Source organism: Trematomus bernacchii, unplaced genomic scaffold, assembly GCF_902827165.1.
Source record: "Trematomus bernacchii unplaced genomic scaffold, fTreBer1.1, whole genome shotgun sequence".
In the NCBI taxonomy this organism is placed as follows: domain Eukaryota; kingdom Metazoa; phylum Chordata; class Actinopteri; order Perciformes; family Nototheniidae; genus Trematomus; species Trematomus bernacchii.
Window position 1 is genome coordinate 2,245,549 of NW_022987564.1, and position 19,876 is coordinate 2,265,424.

General features: G+C 41.1%; 1 protein-coding gene across 1 annotated transcript in view; it reads left to right on the plus strand.

The window, feature by feature from the left end:
- The first annotated feature begins 1,969 nt into the window (after positions 1 to 1,969).
- Positions 1,970 to 19,876, plus strand: part of adgrb2 (adhesion G protein-coupled receptor B2) — a 205,936-nt gene continuing 188,029 nt past the window's right edge. The window contains exon 1 of the mRNA XM_034124811.1: positions 1,970 to 2,264. The gene's annotated coding sequence lies outside the window, so the exon portion shown is untranslated. The remainder of the gene's footprint in view (positions 2,265 to 19,876) is intronic.

A 19,876-nucleotide genomic window follows, 5' to 3' on the forward strand; every position in this document is an offset into this window, starting at 1 on the left:
TATTCTAATCTTAATAAATGATTATTACAGACATTCTCCCTTTTGATCTGTTTTGTGCTTTCATTTGGTCCAATTTGGGAAGCCACACATTTGAATCCTTTGAGGCAAATTGCAAATTTCTCATAGAAAGTCGCTAACAAGAGCTGTACAGTAGAATACATTGAAAAAAAATCATAATTTGCACATCTGCTTACCATCCCTAGTTATCTTTTGTACACCATACTCTTTTTGTGCAGAGTCGTTTGGTCATAGTCAGTCAGTAAGTAGCAAATTCTTAAACCTAAACAAGTTACAAAAAACAACAAATATTTAAACCAAAGTCTATTTAGATTTAATTAAATATGTGAAAACTCAAAGAAATCTAGCCATGTAATAAGTTACATAATGTGCAGGAATGAAAAAAGTTTCCTCACTTTTTAAGTCATTTTTATGTACATGCAGTTCCTGCGTGTTTCATAGTTAAAAGTCGGGATCTGACACGCTGTTATCTGGCACACACAGTCCCTGATAGCTTATTTTTTCTCTGTATCATCTGCCGCCGTGTTCCCTGAGTCCCATGCGAAGCAATTTTTCAAATCTGTGTTGTGAAAGTAATAGGGTCCACTTTGGAACTTCAGAGACAGACTTCATTTCATGTAATCACACAGTGTTCCTCTGTCTTTGACTGCAAATGTAGCGCCTATTGTCTGCTCATAAAAAGAAAAATTGTTTATCTTCTGAGGTCAAAGGAGTATACAAATCAAATTATAAAAGTCATTTAATAACAGTAATTGTGATTACAATGGATGGATTTGTAGGGTGCAGAATAAATGAAGGAGGAAAATATAGACTGTTGTTAATCTTCAATCCTTCAAAAGAAGCTCTTGAGCTGAATAATGACCCGCACTTGAACTCATCCATACTACAATATATGCAGCAATGCACCTTAACACTCATCACATTATCTGTTAGAGAATGTTATATAAGCACGAAATCTGAAGCCATGAAAACAATTCCATAATTGCATGTTTTTATTTATTATTTTTAGGAATTGGTTTTTTAGCTTAATGCAGGGTTAATATGAAAAGTCTAAATGGAGTCAAATATTTTCTACATTTGATAATATTTATGGTAGAGGCCCAGAAGAGCTGACAGGAACGTACTGTTTGTATCGTAAAACACTATATTTTTTTAATTTACTATCTAAAGATGTGTAAATTGGATGCTAATTCCTTAAAATAGGGTTTGAATAAAATGTTAAGCCTTTTATTTGCTCTATTAAACCAACTATTACATGATAAATACTTTGGAAGTAGCCTAGACTGATGACAGACAAACAGGAAAACGTGGTCCATATAGGTTGAAAAGTGGATAGTATACTTTGCATGTGATCTTGCTGTATTTGGAAACTGCAAGTGCTGACGTCACTACGGGTGATGTTAGTGGAGGAAGAGTTTCGTTGTGAACGCGCCTGACGGATCCCTGGCGGAGGGCAGCGAGGGCGCGCATCTCTGTCCTCCGCTTGTGAAGCGACTGCAGGGGAGCCAGATGCCCGACTGTGAGCCGCTGCCTGTGGAAACACATCCCAAATACCAGAGCAGGCGAGAGCCACAGACACATTTCGCCATATGACAGGGAAGAGGACAGAATAAACGGAGTAAGATTTTTTTAATTTCTGAATATATATGTTCCTTTTACCTCCCTTGTTGTCTCTGTTACAACCTCTGCTTCAAATGAAGAGCTGCCTTGGACTTGGAGTACCGGGCATCAGTAGAAAAAAAATCCGTTATCCCACTCAGCCCCTGCTGCTGCGGTGCTGCTGCCTGTGAGTGGCTCCTCTCATTGCATTGGATTATACAGCGTGTCTATATGCGCAAAACCATGGAGATTATATGACGTGGATTTATTTTTTGAACAAAACTGGACATCTACAAAAGCGACGTGTCTTGTTCTTTTAATTTCCTCGCCTTGCCTTTTTATTTTTGCGTTTTTCTGTTCCGTTTTCTCGTTTGATCTATGGCTACTTTATGATTTCATGTCCTTAGCGATCGTTCCTTATTTTCATTTATTTATTTTTTTACACTTGTTTTTTTTTGGAGACGCAGAAGTGGGATGCCTCGCAGAGAACATTTGTGGGGAGAAGAATCCGCGCAGCAGCGAGGGTGAATGAATGATAGTCTCCCTCTCCATCTGAGACGTGCCATGGATGGGAAACTTAATTTGTATCCACGGAACCGATCGGGGAATATCCTTCGCTTCAAATAACTACTGCTGACAGCGATCAGGTAATGCATTTCGTCTTTTTAACTCAACATCTCTGTAGAACCGTTTGACTGAGTCTTTGCGCCAAAATGCAGCCTGCCGGTTTATGTATTTGATTAATGACATCCCTGTGAAAAGATCAGTGTATCAATGAAATCCAGATTATATGACGCATAGATTGAAGGGGGAATTGGACCATAATTTCCCCTAGTTTCGCTGTTTCAAGACTGAAGTGTATCGGCAGTTATCCGCGGGGATGAGATATCTGTGAACCTGTAGGCTACGGAAGTACCAGTCACAGAAAATCCCCAAATAAATCTCAGCAGCTGAATTACAGCCCATTAGTCGAGCACAGGTGGACAGCAGTAGCCCCCTGCATGCTGAATCTCTCAGTGGGAGACACAGGCAGCTGTATGGTTGCCTCTAAAGCCGCTGGCAGACCTGTAACTTTGCGCAGTGGCCAATAAGACACACACACACACACTGCACATTGTGCACACATAGACTGCTCAAACACTTTTATTTCCACCTTTACTGACTCGTCTCTCTCAACACATTCACATGCTCATGTCCGCCGCCCCCTAACACACACACACACACACACACACACGCACACACAATGATGGTGTTCTCTTCCCTCGTTTGGGGGTTTGCCACGATGCCATTTTGAGTTTAGAATTACATTTCTGAATCAGAGCTGCTCCACCCGCACTTAAGCCTTTTCAACACTGCCAGGAAATGATTCTGGTCGGCAGAATGCCTTCTTCACGTATATCTGTAACATTTGGTCAGAGTGCTTTTTGCAATGTTTCTTCCCGCCTGTGCGCCTGGGTGAGTGGGTGCCTTCTGCCGATGAATGCTAAAGAGCCAGGATGTACCAAAGACGCCAGTGAGTGTGCAGTGGAGATTGAAAGAGGGGGCTGCTTGATTTACATCCGTACTGGCATCTCACGACGTAACAGAAAGCCCTTTGAAAGCTACCTGATCACGCACTGAGGTCCGGTTTATTAGCGGGAGCCTCTGGCTGTGGAGTGCGTCTGCCGCAGTGCCGCCTCTTGGTACCTGCTCCCAGCCTTTTCGGAGTTATTTTTAGTAGATTCATAAGTATGTGGGGGGGTTTATCGAGAGTCTAAGAAAAACTGCTCCTCAAACGCTGGCGATCAGGTTGCTCCTGTGACGATGAACCGGCATGACAACGGGAGTGCAAAGGAGCCTCCGAGCGTCCTCTGTCTCTCTTCCTCCACCCATCTGTTGAGCTTAGTGTGTGCGCTTCCTCCGCACGCATCTCAAAACAAACTCCCTACTATCAAACCACTTTAACAATGGGAAGTGACACACATGGCAGAGGCAACCTCGATTATTGTATTCCCCATATAGCCATATGTGGCATGTTTCACAATTTCCTTCTTCATCCCACTTATTCCACCACTGAGTCAAGCTCTGCTACAGCAGCCCGTGGGTGAACTGGTGTAGGCTCTTTGACAGGGACACTGATTCATGAGCAGTGACTGTCTCTTTGCACCATTTAGGATTTGAATTAGCAGGTCAGATTTAGCCTGTAGTGTTAATCATGTTCTAAAAAGAAAGCATGTGATGGCTTATTAAGAAAGTCACAAAAACACTATTCATGTTTACCCTACATCATTAAAGCAACCGTGACTATTCCTTTATAGAGCTCTCTGTGCAGCCATGTCTCCTCCCTGACTGTGAGCAGTGAATAACCATCATATTTCCACTCCTTTTATTTTTTTTTAGACGCAGTGAATAACCTCGTTTGTTTTATTTCTCCGGGCTGCTGTCGGATCTAATGGAGCCGGCAGGGCCGTGTCCCCTTTTAGCAGAGATGAGCAAAGCTTGGATGATGGCTGATGAGTTTGATGTGAGAGAAGGCTCCTTTTTAACACCGCTGTGTAGAGGACAGGGGGTGGGAGAGGGCCATTGGTTCAGTAAGTCTCTCAGTCTAACATAGTATAATTGCTAATGGTTTCCACTCAGAGGATCTGTATCAGATTCATCCTGAGAACATGCAAAGCAGGGACTAATTTGCTCACAGAACGTCGCTTTGCAAATCTGCGGTGGTATGATCTTTTTTTCTTCCTTCCAGATAAAATGGTTCTGCTCTTGGTTATGCAACTACAGGACAGCTACATATAATCTGGATTTATTATGGCTATTCTACAGAATGTGACACAATTTACCTTTAAGAGATTTATCACAATCATTTTTTTAGAGCAACACTATTTGGGTGCCTGTTGACAGCGTGCTCCATGGGTTATGAAGGCAGGTAATTGTTCTATTAAAAAAAAGGGTTGGTGTTCAATGCTTTTTAACTATTTTTCGAACAATACTTCATTAGCTCTATTGGATATGGGATGGATAACCCTAAACCTGGTCAATTATCACCGTGAAACCCATATGGCCAGATATTATCAGGGATCATTAGGCGTGTTCACACCGGAGTACTTTTACCCGTACTTTTCCTGTTTAGTTCCGTTAGTGCCTGGAATATTGCGTTCACACCAAAAAGAGAACTTAGTTCCGAGAACTTTTACCCCCATTTGTAGTGCCTGCTAGAGAGGTGGTACTTTCCTGGGGAGAAAAAAGTACCAATTTCGATTGGCTGGGCGAATTGCCAACCACGCCCCGTAAAACTCTGAAAAGTTTTGTGAAGCCGCCATTGTATTTGCTGGCATTAGCATTATTAGCATTAGCCCCACGCACCAACGGCAACACAAAAAAAAACATGGGAGCGGTGAGCGGTAGCTGCTGGGAGTCCCAGCAGCTTCTACTTAAGCCAGTCCCCAACTCCGGGGACTTCCGGCCGGGGGACTTCGGGTGGCAGTATACGCCGTGAAGTTGTTCCATGGTGTTCCATGGGGGTACTAAGTGCTGGCACTAAGTGCTGGGCACTAAGTACGGCAAAGTACTTAAAGTGGCTATTGAGAAAATTTGCTTTTCTGTTATTTGTAAAACATTTGTTTGTGATTGTTCCTGACGGTTCAAGTATTAGACCTTCAACTACTAGATACGAGTGGTCCACAACTTATCATTGATATCATATTGACATCTATGTATTGTCTTTCTGGCCAAAGCTCATAAATATGGAAAGGAAATATTTTTATAACAATCATTTTGTATGAATGCGGTCAATAATAAATCTATACATTATTCTAGACAACAAACTTCATTAGCTTGTTGAATATACAGTTCTATGGCAATACCAATGATACCAGTTGTGATATTTCTGAGGGAGCATAGCTGCCATCTTTCTGTTTGTGGTTTCTTTTGTTTTGCTTGGAGTGGTTCCAGAAGCAAAGCCCTCTGCTTGGCGTGCTCTTTGACAATCTGGCCGAGGCCATGTGTCCCTGGCTACCTCCAGAGATCTCCTTTTAGCTAGAGCCTCTTTTCAGGGAGCTCCTTGTGATTCCAAGCAGGATTTTCTGAATGATATCAAGTGATGTGTTACATTCAGATGCTTACTGCTCAGATGGTACTACAAGGTTGTTTGAAAGCTGATCAACATTGCAAGATGTCATGTAGATAAATGAAGTATTTTCTTTATTGAGGTGTAGAGGTGTATCTTTTTTGGATCCCATGCAGGTGTCGGATATGAATGTAGCATAAATGCATAGCTGTATCTGGTTGTGAAAAGTCCTGCCTTAAATGTAATATAAACGTCATTCACATGATTTGAAACATTTCAGATTTGAATGTGAATGAGACCTGAAAAAAAACATAATAAACAAATAAAATGGGTAACTTTTGACCAAAGCATGCAGGAAGGTTAAATAGGACTGAGAAATGAGTCTGCGTGTAATGACTGTTTCATCAATGAATGATCATCTGTTCAGCTGTTGGCAAAGCAAATGATGGTGTGACACATATCAGCTGAAGATGTATGGAAAGCACCCAGATCTGTGGCAGTTTTATTAGGCCTGTAAATGTGATACGAATAACATCTTCAATATCCGCCCACATGTCATGCACTAATGGTGGCAATGCAAAACCTTCCTCCCTCTCTCTCACACACATGCTGTACACCCGTCTCACCTATCTCTCTATTTCACATCCCATTTTCACTCTAGCAACACTGATGGGCAAAAGCGTACAGTGCTCAAAGGGGTAGTGGCACATGTTTGTGTGTGTGTGTGTGTGTGTGTGTGTGCCTGCTGTCTAAAGAGTGCATATGGAGTAGGGGCCATGCGACAGCTCGGTCTTGCCTGGATCGCTGCACCCTGGCTGGGCCATTGTTCCTCTGACACCCCCTTACACACACAAACACACACACTCCCCTTCACTGGCCTTAACTAACAAGCTTCCTGCTCTCCATTCCTCCTTATCATATCTTTTTCTTTCTTTTATTCTTTAGATATGTATACATTGTAGTGTTCCTTGTTAAGATTTTATCCTAATGGCTTCAGTGGTTTCATGATTTGTCCTTTTAATTTGGCCACGGCTTTGCAAGAAGAGGAAAAATAGAAGAAAAGATAATGAGATTATGCCTTTCAAATGAAATATGTTATGTTACATGACCATGGTCCGATTATGTTTTACATGTTTCCATAAAAGGTTACCAATATTTTTGCCAAACATGGTGCCATATTAAGTAGCAGGGCTTATCGTTGAAAGACTTGGGCACAGCAGACATTGCACATATTTGGTTGAAAGGGCCCATGAGTCTATTTTCTGGTTTTATTTTATCAATGATTTATTCATTTTCAGTTCCAATGTCTGGATATACTTTAGAAATACAAGTTTACTTCTCGTTGAAATGCATTATCTTGCTATCCTCAGTGGCAAAACATGGCCTCAAAATTACAATAACATTTAGTTTATTGCAATTTTTTGGGCGTTCAATATATCCGACCAAAAAAGTAATTATCCTGACAGACCTAAATGAACTATGGAAGGTCTGGGTTTCAGAGTGAATAATACACCATCATGCTAAAATGTCTTAGTAGGGAAATAATATGGAGACGTAAAAGGGATCATAGGTGAAATATTACCAAAGGGCAAGTACTTTGCTCTTCTGCCCTCCTCAGCGTCATACATGGTGCCCTCCTACTTCGTATGCTCTGCCACGCTCCATTTGGAGTCGCAGATGCCTCTGTCAGTGGGGCAGCATTCGTTTGGCTCGGCCCCGGGTGACTGTGTCAATATTTGCAGTGAGAGCCATTTTGTTTTGGGCGCTCTATAAGCATGACTGGGCTTGGCAGAGGCTAAGGCTAAAAGAAAATCAACAGGAAACAAAAAAAGCCCGGCCCTATAGACTCGCTCTCTACAATTAATTAAGCCTTTTGGCAAGTTAAGTGAAAGGATGGGGCCTCATTGGGAATAGATTGGGGTTGGGGTTGCAGGAGGATAAGGGGGGAAGAGAAAACAAAACAAATTAATTGCCTTGAATTGCAGGGATAATTCACATCTCTGATTAATATTGATCGCGCGAGGGATAAGAAACTGCCACAATACAACCATAGAGAACAGTTAATTCAATGAGTTTGTTAATAATTCTCCCTGTGCAAAGATGAACCAGGAGATTCTGCTAGACAATGACTGAGCTTTTTGAGCTTTATACCTGGTGTGTGTGTGGATATTTGTTTTTATAGGTGACTGACTGCATCCCAGCAGTAATATTTGGCTTTTATGTAATGTTTTTCATAATGTGTGGCCCTTGGGGACGGAGAAAGAGCAGGAGCTGGCAGATTGTATTGATTCAGAGCATCTAAAGCTGCTATTTTATTGCGCATTACAGTGGGGGCCTGCAAGGATCGCCTAAACTTATAATGTTTTCATGATTGCTTTTTCTTTGGTTGCATCTCAGCAACTTACTGAACAAGTCTTACGTTTTCTTTTTTTGATCATTTCTATGCCTCTCTCACCTTTTTATTTCTCTAGTTGTCTCTACTTGCTGTTGTCACCTAATTCTTATTTTTGCTTACTCTTATTATGTAATGTAAGATGTCCATACTCCCGACACCTACCGAAATACAGATAGATTTGCTCATGCACAACCATGCGGTTAGTCCCACTGCTTAAGTTAGCATCAGAGGGCGAATACTCATTTGCCTTAGCACATTGGCCTTGTCATCTGCTGTGACACCCATCGGCCTCCATTACGGCTCCTGGAGGAGAACGCTCCGTGTTTGCGGGCCAACCAGTGGAAAGCTTTGCCCCACTGAAGCAGATGGAAGGAGCCTGGACTCCTTTGTGGTGTGATCTAATGGGATCTGATCTGTGCATGTGCGTGTGTGTCCAGTGTTGTGAGTCTAGGCTTGGCAAATACGATGTTTAGTTCATCTAAGTCCTTGTAGTGGGAATGGTGAAATATCACAAAAGTTGGCCCTACGGTAGGGTTATATTATTGTAGCTGCAATATGTGTAGCTTTTCAGGTCAGAGTTTATTTCAATAAGCCATAACAATGAAGTTTATATTCTTTCCTTTGGTCAAAATGTATCATCAGTGTTGCTTTAATTGAGAAAAAATAGCTTTTATTATAGAAATGGACTTTGAAACCTTACGTTTTGCTACTAGCACTGCGCCACAATGACCTGTCAAACACAATGTAAATGATACGCTTAATTATTTTGAATGCAACCCTAACTTTCAACATACAAGGACCACATGTTGTTTTAAAAAAAGACTTGCAACTAGCAAGCTAATACATCAAGTGAGAAGTAGGGTCATTGTCTTATAAACTTCTTCACAATCTGCCATTGTTTTTTGTAACCAGAAGAGTCTCACTCTGCTGGACACTAGAATATGCTTTGCTCGCCTGTTTGAATAAAGGTTGAGACAAACAAATCTGCCAGGCTTTCAGGAGAACATGCTGTGAATTTTACGTGCTGCCAGTTTTCATGTTTCATTCGTTCCGGGCAAGTCTGTGTGTACATTGATGCATGTGCAATTATCCATGCCTGAGATGTGTTGTGTGTGTGTGAGAGTGAGCGTGTGTGTGCGTGTGTGTGTGTGAGAGTGGGTACACCCTCCTCAGGTCCAGTGGCTTGTCAAGACTACAGCTTGTGTATTTTTATGATGAAACGAAGTGGACAGGTGGATTTCCAGCCCAGAGGCATGCTGGGTAGAATCACAGTTTGGCAGGTGTGGACATTTGACAGTGCGGAGTTGCCATGGAGACAATTATCTAAATCCCTGTGGTGCATACTGTATAATCTTGTTTTCTGTACATGATCAAAACTGTGGGCTTGTGATTAATGGAGATTGATTGTGCTTGTGTTTCTCGGTGTGAGTCCATGTGTTTGTTTGCACTCTGAGGCCAATATGCATTCTTCAACGTCTCATTTATAAATTCTGTTGAACTTGAGTGTTACAGAGGGAGAGAAAAAAAGGTTTACAGTAAATAGAGACGGTCAGAGGTCTTACTGTAATAGCTTTAGACTGCGCTAAGAAAGTTGCATGCTAATGTTGCTCTCCACAGTGAATAAAAGTCTGCATCTATTAATGAAGTAGTTCTCGATTACTGTTAAATGGACTCAGTAAAGGAGACTTGAAGTAGGAAGTGTGGAAAGAAAAACAATTGTCAGCATCCAGATTACTGCACCAATTTAGAACTGCACTCTAACATGGTGAAACTAACAATTGACTAAAATGGATGCAACTCAACCAGCAATATTGTTTTTTTATAATCTCCACATTCTTCTTCCCTGTCACAGCCTTCCGCCTACATTTCCCACAATTCAGCTGACATTTAAGTTTGGGATTTGGATATGTTTTAAGTTAGTAGCAAACTAATATAGCCTAGAGCCCATAAACTCAATGAGAAATTGTGAGCAGTGTGAGAGCTGGTTAGTTCATTTCTTTTTTAACTCCATACCCCCATATTTGTCATATTTTTAATCTTGAAGTTGTCATCACTCAAGAAAGATCTTTAATCAAAACAAGGTTTAGAAAATAGCTTTGCACTCAACCTAAGATATTTCCTAAAGAGATTTAAACCAGCTTTGGACTTATTTGGCAGATTTTGTATTGAGTCAAGGTTGTTAAATGGACTATTTATCACAATTGAGTGTACTTGTTGTGACCCATGCATTCTTTGTATCCACAATACCCCCATGGCTGAATTACCTTTTAAGGTTCGGTACAAATCCATCTCTATTGTCAGGATTGGTACACTGACTCCAACTATTACTACACAACTTGTTAGATTGGTAGATCTAGTTGAACATTGACACAGCCTGGGAGGAAGGCTTCAGAAGTGCAGCTAAATTGTGCACTTAGGTATATGAAATATCACATTTCTAGTTCCATTTTCCATTCACTTCACTCCAACATTTCAACTCATGCAAGTGGCCTGGAGCGTGCAGGCTGTTGCAGACAGGCAGTGGTGTGATGTGTGGAGGAGCTTTCTGGAGAGTTGTGGTTTTGGGTTTTTTCTGTTCCTCCCTTTTAGTGCATTTGCAGTCTGTCTCTCTTGGCAACCAACATCAAGTGTATGTGTCCCTATTGTTCATGGCAGGACAGATGTTGGCTTTAAAAACACAAACTGTGGATTTTGTGACTGCCTTTTGGGGTTTTGTGACAGTTCAGATGGACCGATTTAACAACGTACCAAGAGCTTTCGTTGTTCTCTTGTGTCTCCCTTTGGACCATCATCTTTTGTCACTGTCTCTGTGTATTCATCAAGTGGATTCACAGGCTTCTTCATAGCATGGGGAAGCTGGGAAAATGTGCCTGACACATCTTTGTCTCAGTTGTAGCAGCAAATCTGGGCCTAGATGCTTCTGTTAGAATCTTTATATACAAATAATGGTTTTACGCCACCTTTTAAATTCCACTATATGCTGTATAACACAAGTAAAGGGCAGCATTCATCACATTTGCTATGGAGCCGGACGTAAGCAGGTTTTCTCCCAGCACGGGTGGAGAGAAGGTGGAGAGCAGCAAATATAAATCCAACAGCAGCAGGGAAGGAGAAAAAATAGTTTATTTTGATCTGGGAGAAACCGCTACTCTTCCACTCGGCTCACAAACCATGGGATTAAGTGTGATGGGGTGGTGTTATGGTGTCCTTATCGGTCAAGTAATAACAATAGCAGGCTTTACATATAATAGGCTTAGTGTTCAAAACCATTGGTTCTTTTTCCGAAGCGAGTCCGGAAAGTTTAATGGGAATGGTCGTCGCAGGTAAAGGTATTAAAACTTTTAAGAAGTAATCTTTAATTAAAGCACATGCATTCATGAGACTATTATGGATATAGTCCTTTGTGGCTGCAGTGTTCATTATTTACCTTCTCAAGGGAAACTGAGCATATTGAAAAAAAGAAAAACCTCTGCAATGAAAGTCGGGCTTGCAACTTTAAATGTCTAGAAATGAGTTACTGCAGTTAATAACATGACTCTGATTTGCATGGAGTACCATAGAGGAATATGAGTCTTTCACAGCGGGACTGCGGTCCCTTCACAGATGCCTTGTGTAATTGACCGTCTCCACACTAAACAACGCGACCAGAGCAGAGGCTGTGTCATCATGCGGCCTCCTGCTAGCATCACAGCAATTAGACAGGTAAATGAAATGAGAGGGTTGCAGAGGCCAAAACTGTAATTAAACTTGGAGAGAGAGGCCACTGGGCCCTTTTTGAAGTAATGACCTAGTCTCATACTGCATGAAGGCATTCCCTCAATGGCCCGAGTGTGTGTTCTTCATTAATATGGTTTATCTGTCCTGTTTATGTGTGTACACAGAAACGTTGAGACCAATATGATATAGTGTAAAGAAATACTCTTCCCAAAAGATGACTATTTAAAGCACAGACCATTAGGATACCTGCCCAAACATGAGACTGTTTATGTAGAATGGTAACATTTCAGCAATAATACATGCTTTTAGGATGAATTGAGCATACGTCTAGATGTATGACACTTGTGTTCTACTACACAATTTGTGTGAGATTTTTAACGAATGTTTTGCCAACGGTTTTTATGCTAAACGCGCCTCTCCCAATTTACTTAAATCCTTTGAAGATGTTGCAAGCATTTTGTATTTTCGCTCACTGTTAATGCAAATGAGAAAGGTTCATCTGAAGGTTAGGAGTAGCTCAACATTTATTAGAAATATCCCCATTATTTAAATCTCTAAAAGTGGGAACACCAATATTAAAGACTAATGTGTTGTTGCAGAGCTTGGGTTAGGCTAGCGTCAGTAAAGTGTCAACATGTGTAGATGAACAGTAGCAAATCTCACAAGTATAAAGTTATCAATAGTGTTAGTATGAATCATCTGGTTTGTGTGGATCACATGTTGTGTGGCAAGCAGGATTTCTGTGACCAAGTTAAAGCATGTTGTGTTCTCACCAATTGGTCTGACAGATAAACTGAGCCTTAATGACATCCCCCCTTGTGTCTCATGTGGTTTATAGAAAGTAATAGCACCAATATGATAGCTGGAGCTCTGATTTGTTTCATCATATCTGGTCTGTGCTGAAACCACTCCTGCGAGTGTGCTCTGCTGACATGAAGGTGGTTTGGTCTGCGCTAAACAGAGGCTGTAAAACACCAAAATGAATTGTTTGTTTGGTCGAGTGTAAGGCTAAAGCTTCGTGGCATACTGTCTCGCCAAATTGTCCGAGTGTTAACTGGAAGCTAGAAAGGCCACATAGTGCAATATGAGTTAATCATCCTCCGTTCCTCAGCAAATTGAAATGAGATGCCTAGGGGTCTTGCAAAACCTCATACATCCAAAGAGTTAGCTATTCTGGGAGTATAACAAAGTACAGGGTGAGTGTCCCTGCCCTGATCTTTTAATGCATATCTCCAGTGAAGCCTCAATGCAGGATCATAAAGAATCTTTTCGAGCAGCAGCAGATGGCACAATTAGAGGTAAAAGGTTTCCATGCGTATGGAGGATTGGAATTGTATCCGTTTAAAACCCCACCATGAAACATAGCTCATAGTAATGGTTCTCTTATCAAATAACTATAATTTAATCAGTAATACGTTTCTTCCTTTTTCATTTCAAATCCAGAAGATGCTCAACTTTTACAAGGTTTGCTTTTACTCCGTTATCCTCAGTGGCTATCCACTGCTCAAAGTATTTTTACGATATTTGATGTGCACACACACACAATTCACCTTCTCTCGAGTGCGTACTGTAGCAGTTGTTGACACTAATCAGATTTCGCTTTACATCATCTCCCTGATGTTAACCGTGTTAATTATACCGAGAAAATCTCAGACGTTACATACTGAAGTGATTAAATCTGTCCATAGGAGCCCAACTCTGCAGCAAAATAACTGCATGTTCCCTGCATCTTGTCCCTTTTTTCTGTGTTGATTTAGTGCTTCCCTCCTGAGCTTTGCGCTATGTGCATAGACAAACACACACACCACGGTTCCCTCTAAGTAGCAACACATAGTACATATACACAGCATGACACATTCTGACACATGGAATCTTGTGCTGTTACAATTACAGCTCTGCAGATTCCCTAATCCAAGAATACTTTCTGAGCTGTGCTTTTCTCCAGAGGAGTTCTTTGTTGCTATGTCATTTTTCTCATGCTGGTTGGGACTCGCAGAGGCACTTAGTGTAATCCTTTGATTCTGACAATGAAGTGAATATGACGACTGTGATCTTAAAAGGACAGGGTAGAAACGAAACGCACAGAAGATACAGAGTAAACAGGACGGCTCCATCAAGTTCAACATACAGTAGTATTCCCATGTTAAATGTATGATCCACTTTAAACTTGACAGTTACACGTTTTACCCTCTTTATGTTCACGTATAGCTGTTTCACCAGCATCATCTGAAACATAATCTCTTTTTAGATACATATGGAGCTTTTTAGTACACTTGCAGCCGGTCACTACACATGAACATTAAAATCAGCCATTAGTATCACATGAGTTTCTCTATATGTGCTCTAGTGAAGAAGAAAATCCCCGGTGATGCTTTGATAGGTTTTATTGCTTGCAGCCTGGCAGCGTTTTAATTCCCCTTGCGGTTCCAGTATCGTAGCAGCCCAATCTCCTCTCACCACACCATCAGCACCTTACTCCCGGACTCAATTTAGCTGGTGATCCTAAATCTAGCACGCTGGAGACTCGAGAGATTCAGAACAGTGTACTTGGTGGAATAGCAACCCGTAATGTAATTAGATGCTGCCAGTCTCTCACAATCGCTTGGGAACCGGGCTAGTGGGTCTCTGAATGGAGATGGTTTCTGCATGCACGTATCCTTTGGAAGTGGAGCAGAACTCACTCTCCACCCAGCATGTTAAACATCAAAGTATCTTGTTAAAATGCCCGTTGTTGTGAGTGTCCCCCGTTGGATCTGATCTCATTTGCTAAATGATGCTTTGTTAAACTTGCACGTCTTGTAAAACACATTCATGACATTTGAAACGCAGCCAGGCTTTCTATAATTAGGAGCGAGGGGTTATTTGCTTGCACACAAAAGTGTTCATCTGTTGGGAATATTGACGATGGAGGGTCATTTAATATTTCACCTTTCTGAGATGCTTGATTTGCAAATAAATTAATATCACACAGTCTAGTATATATTCGCTAAAGTGATATTATCATCAAGTATCTCATCTCAAACTGAGACACGTTATACTTTCTCGACACATATAGGGCCAGTATGATTATGGGTGAATTATAGTGGCTGATGGTGTGTTAAACCCTTTTATAAATGTGGTTTAAATCCTGTGCAGCTTAAGATGGGATGAGAATGTAGCTTATGGGGCTCTTTCCTCCACTAAATCTATTACCAAAGTCATCCCAATGCTTGGGCCATCCATTAAGGCTTTTTAGGCTTTTTATGATATGGCAAATATAGGAAATATGAGTCGCTATTAATGACCTCCTACTGGAAGATTAACCTGTGAAGCACTAAACCTATAGGACGTTCTCACGCTATAGAGATATGGGAGACATTGGAGGAAGTGTGCAGACACACCCTGCTAAAGCTGTGGATATGTGCTGTGGAATCTGCTGAGGACTGACTTCACTGCACTGTACTCAATATGTGGTCTGTTCTCCCTCAAGGCAAGGTTAAATGGCTGTAAATACCTATCGAGCGAATGAGAGTGCAGGTCTGATCACATGAATCACAGAGTGCATATAGGAGCGTGTGTTTCGGTGTGTGGTTCTCACTGTGGATTTGCCTACGTGAGCGTGTGTGTAAGCGCCTGGCAGTGAAATGATAGGACTTTCTCTGCCTCTTTCTCAACTGTAACCTATATCTACTCTGCTTCACAGTTACATGATTATATTTACCAGTGTGTGTGTGTGTGTACACTGTGTGTTTTGAAGGGCCAACTTGTGTGAGAGCTACTGTCAGAGCTGGACAGCAGAAGGTGGCAAATATATAAGAGGCTACTGGCATTATTAACCCCTCACTGGGCTGAGTGAAGCAAGCAATTACAACCAGTCATGTGGCTGTCATTTTGCCACAGGGAGACAGCTCTAACACACACACACACACACACACACACACACACACACACACACACACACACACACACACACACACACACACACACACACACACACAGACACACACACACACACACACACACACACACACACTCACACACACACTCACACACACACATTGACGGACACACACACACACACACACACACACACACACACACACACACACACTCACACACACACATTGACGGACACACACAGTAGCCTATCACATATAATAACTTTAATTAAAGGATAATAGTAATAGTAGTGGTATTATTCCTACTTCTAATTAGATTGCATTCGCAGAGGTTATTGCTGTTATAATAGACATCAGCAACAATGATGGAAGGACTACAAAAGCATTTAAATACAATTATTTGAAGAACAAAACTGAGGCAAGAGATATTTTATAGTTTCACTTGTTTACAAATGTTCTCATTCTGAATGTTACTTGCCCCGTTGGAAAATGTATGTTGCCGTGTCCAAAGTTGCAGACCAGAGATGGCAAAAGTACACACATCCTTTACTCAAGTAGAAGTACAGATACTCGTGTTTAAATATCCTCTGGTAAAAGTAGAAGTACTGACTAAACTTCTTTACTCAAGTAAAAGTAAAGAAGTATGGGCTTCGAAATGTACTTAAGTAAAAAGTACCCATAACTAGCAGCTGTTTTAAAGAGTACCTGACCTCCCTTTATATTAATAGAACAATAATGTCATTGTTAGCTAATGAATGTTTCCATGCTGAACAACGGCAACATGACAACGTTTTCATTGGTCCCTCTTCTTTAGAGAAGACCAGGAAGTGATGGATACACGGATCGTGTTCAAATCAATAGGCACGCAATGACTCTAAATAATAATGATCACGCCACCAAACACACATTCAAACTAAAGGAACCAGCCTGTTTGGAAAATGTAAGAAGTAGAAAGTACAGGTATTTGAGTTCAAAATGTAAGAAGTCAAAGTAAAAAGTCGTCAGAAAAATAAGTAGTGGAGTAAAGAACTGAAAAATGTACTTAAGTACAGTAACGAAGTATTTGTACTCCATTACTTCCCACCTCTGGCGCAGACTGCTGCTAACGGCGTGTGTCGCCACAGTGAAGTGATCACAATGCACAACGTCACATCCTTTGAGTACACGTTTCTAAAAGACTTTCCCTGCTTCACATTTTCTCTGTTTGCAGCCATCACCCCTGCTACATCTCCTCATTCTTTTTCTGTGTTACAAACACTCCGACCACACCAACTCTCTTCTTCTCGCGCTCTATTTCAGGGTGTTAAGCTGCTGAGCACGAACAAACCTGCTCACAGCCGTACAGTATATCTGATTAAATCGATACCTATTTCTCCCTCTCACACTTCTTCTTTTCTTTCCTTTCCCCTCAGTACTGACTGCGGTTAGCTGTGATGGGATGATTGGAAGGCGATACATCCACAGGCTCTCTCTCGTCTCTGTGAGATAGATAGATTAGCAGAGGGGGAGTAAGATCAGTGAGAGGGCTTCGCCATGCTGCACTGCAATAAGGTGTTAGCAGATCCATCAGTGTAGCACGCTTACTGGAAGCCAACCCAAGCTTACTGGACTTGCTCCTGATGCGATGTAACTCCTCCATCTCCTTCTCCCTTCACGTCCGCCGTTAACACCTCATTTGGCCAATAAGATACCAGGTCCAGATGTCTTACAAATATGTTCCAAGGTTTTCTTGGAGGCCTGTCAGAGACACATATCTCTCACAGGTGTCCATTTTCGCCTCCGTTCTTTCCTATCTGTGCTGTCACTTCCATGCATTCCTTTTCCATATACTTAAAGCTGAAGAGTGTCACATTTGTTTGCATCTCCAATGAGAGTTAAACCTTCCTTCACCTCGATCGGTCTCTCTCCGTGTGGCGGAAGGTTTATTATTATCTGGAAGCAGAGCATATGAATCTGTTTTCTTTTTGTTGTGACCCCGGGAGGTCAGTTTTGTCGCATCTCTGTCCAGATGTCTTTGTTCTCCCTCTTTCTCTTCAGTTTTACCGCCTGCTTCAGCTTCTTCAATTGTGTTTTGATGCCTTTGTGCTCGCTAAGGTCCTTAGTTGAAGGAAAATGTGAGGAGCCACAGTACTTTAGTTAGTACAGCGGGTCCCATCACAGTATACTGAGCACACACATAAACACGCTCATCTCAGCCATTAATTCGTGACTTAGCCAGGAGGCCAACAGTGTGAGCGAAAGTAGGGATGTGTGGTGCCTTTGTGTTTGCTCTTGTATCAACATCTAAAGCCTTTCCTGTACTCATGTCTTCACACACGTACCTCTGTGTATAGCTGTCCATTCCTATTACTCTGAGCTGTGTCACTCCCTTACTAGATGTTATCCTGCTGCACACACACTTAAAGGCGGTGTTTCCCTTCTGAAGCCTTCTTACATTAGAGGTTTGTCAAAAAACATCTTTCAGACCGGCTGCTATGGTAACAAGCTGGCTGTCTTTGAAAATTTAGTTTTCTGTGCGTGGTTTTGAAACTCTTTTTAGTCCTTGAGCTTGCTAACACATACACATGTCTTTCTGTCTGTCTCTCACTGTCTTCAAACGTCAGCTGGTGAACAAATGTCCTTTTCGGTAACACTATGTTTTTCAGTCTGCCACACATGGGGGGAACTGTAGGCTACTAATGCAGCTGACAGGACCTTACATTGATTAGATGTAAATACTATATTGATTATTGTCTTTTGGACAAAAAAAGAGTTGCCTATCAACCTGAATACTTTGCTCGACATCAACACTGGTTCTTGCAATTGAGAGTTTATGAAAAATTGTTAGCAAGCAAGCAGGGAAGTTGAAATGGTTAGCCAAAAGTAACATATTACATCTGAAAAAGATAACGGGCTTAAAGTATTGGATAGCCAGTTTAAATAGTTGACTTGCCCAAGTGAATAGATAATTGAGCTATTGAAACGGTTGGCTAAAAGTAAAACCGGGGAGTTGAAATGGTTTACTAGCTAGAAGTAACACAAATTAAATATCACAAATTAAAAGAAAAACAGAAATAGCATAAGCTATTATCAGCTAGCTAGCTATTCTATGCTAGTCTAGAGTAATGGATGAACAGTTGAGAAAGTTAGCGTAAGCAGTGGAAATATTTAACTAGCCAAAGAAAAAGTTTGAAATATACGATATCAGCTGCAATAGTTAATTGGAAGTACAGTAGGCCTAATGGATTTAAAATGTAACTTTCAATAAGATAAGATAAGATAGTATCTCCCAATTTGGGAAATGTTTGCGTTGCAGCAGCATAAAAAGACATGGCATTGTGCAATAACAATTCAAAGACTAGAAATAAACAAGAAAGTAGAAAGAATACATGTTGAATTTAACAAGGTATTACATAAATATATATATAAGCACCTTAAGTAGTTGACTAGCTGAAAGCATTTGATATTCAGTTGAAATAGTTAGCCTTATCAGTTTAAGCTCAAATGAATGAATACATGGTTAAAACATCCACTTATATCACGTGTAAACTTAAGCAAATCAACCTTTACATTGACAATTCAATAATAACATCTGAACTAGTTTGACTATTCAACTGCTGAATATAACCATTGTTTCTTTCTCTCTACTCCCCCAGCCCTGTCACAAAACCTCCTCCTCAATATCGCTTCGTGCTGCTTAACTTTCCATTTGTATTTTACCGTGTGACTCAGTTCCAGTATGTGGATTCAATCGTCATGTATTTTATAAGAAGCCTTTAAATGTTCTCCAATTCTGGAGGCGTGGTGCTGAAAGAGACTTGGGTTTTTTTCTTTCCCACTTATCCATTTTACATTTCCCATCTTTTGTTGGCACTCATCCTCCCTGTCTCATTTCCATCCAACTCATCTGAGGGTCCTCTAAGGGAACTAATGACACGACTGAAGCATGAACCCAATCAAGTCTGAGCTCTGATGGGCCGACAAACGCATCCCCATTCCTTGATCGGAACTTTGATTGACACCCTCTCATAAGCGCAGTTTAAAAGGAGCTCACATTAAACAGATTTGTAGCCTTCATTCGCAGGAACAGATTGTGCTCTCATCCCGAGTACATAATGATTCATAAATGTCAGTTATGGTTGTGATCAAAATGGGTGTGATGGATCCTTTTTGTGTTGTCAGTAAATGACACCCTTCTTTTGGTTTCCTCTTGGCATGCTTTGTTGCTGGGGATTTGATCCA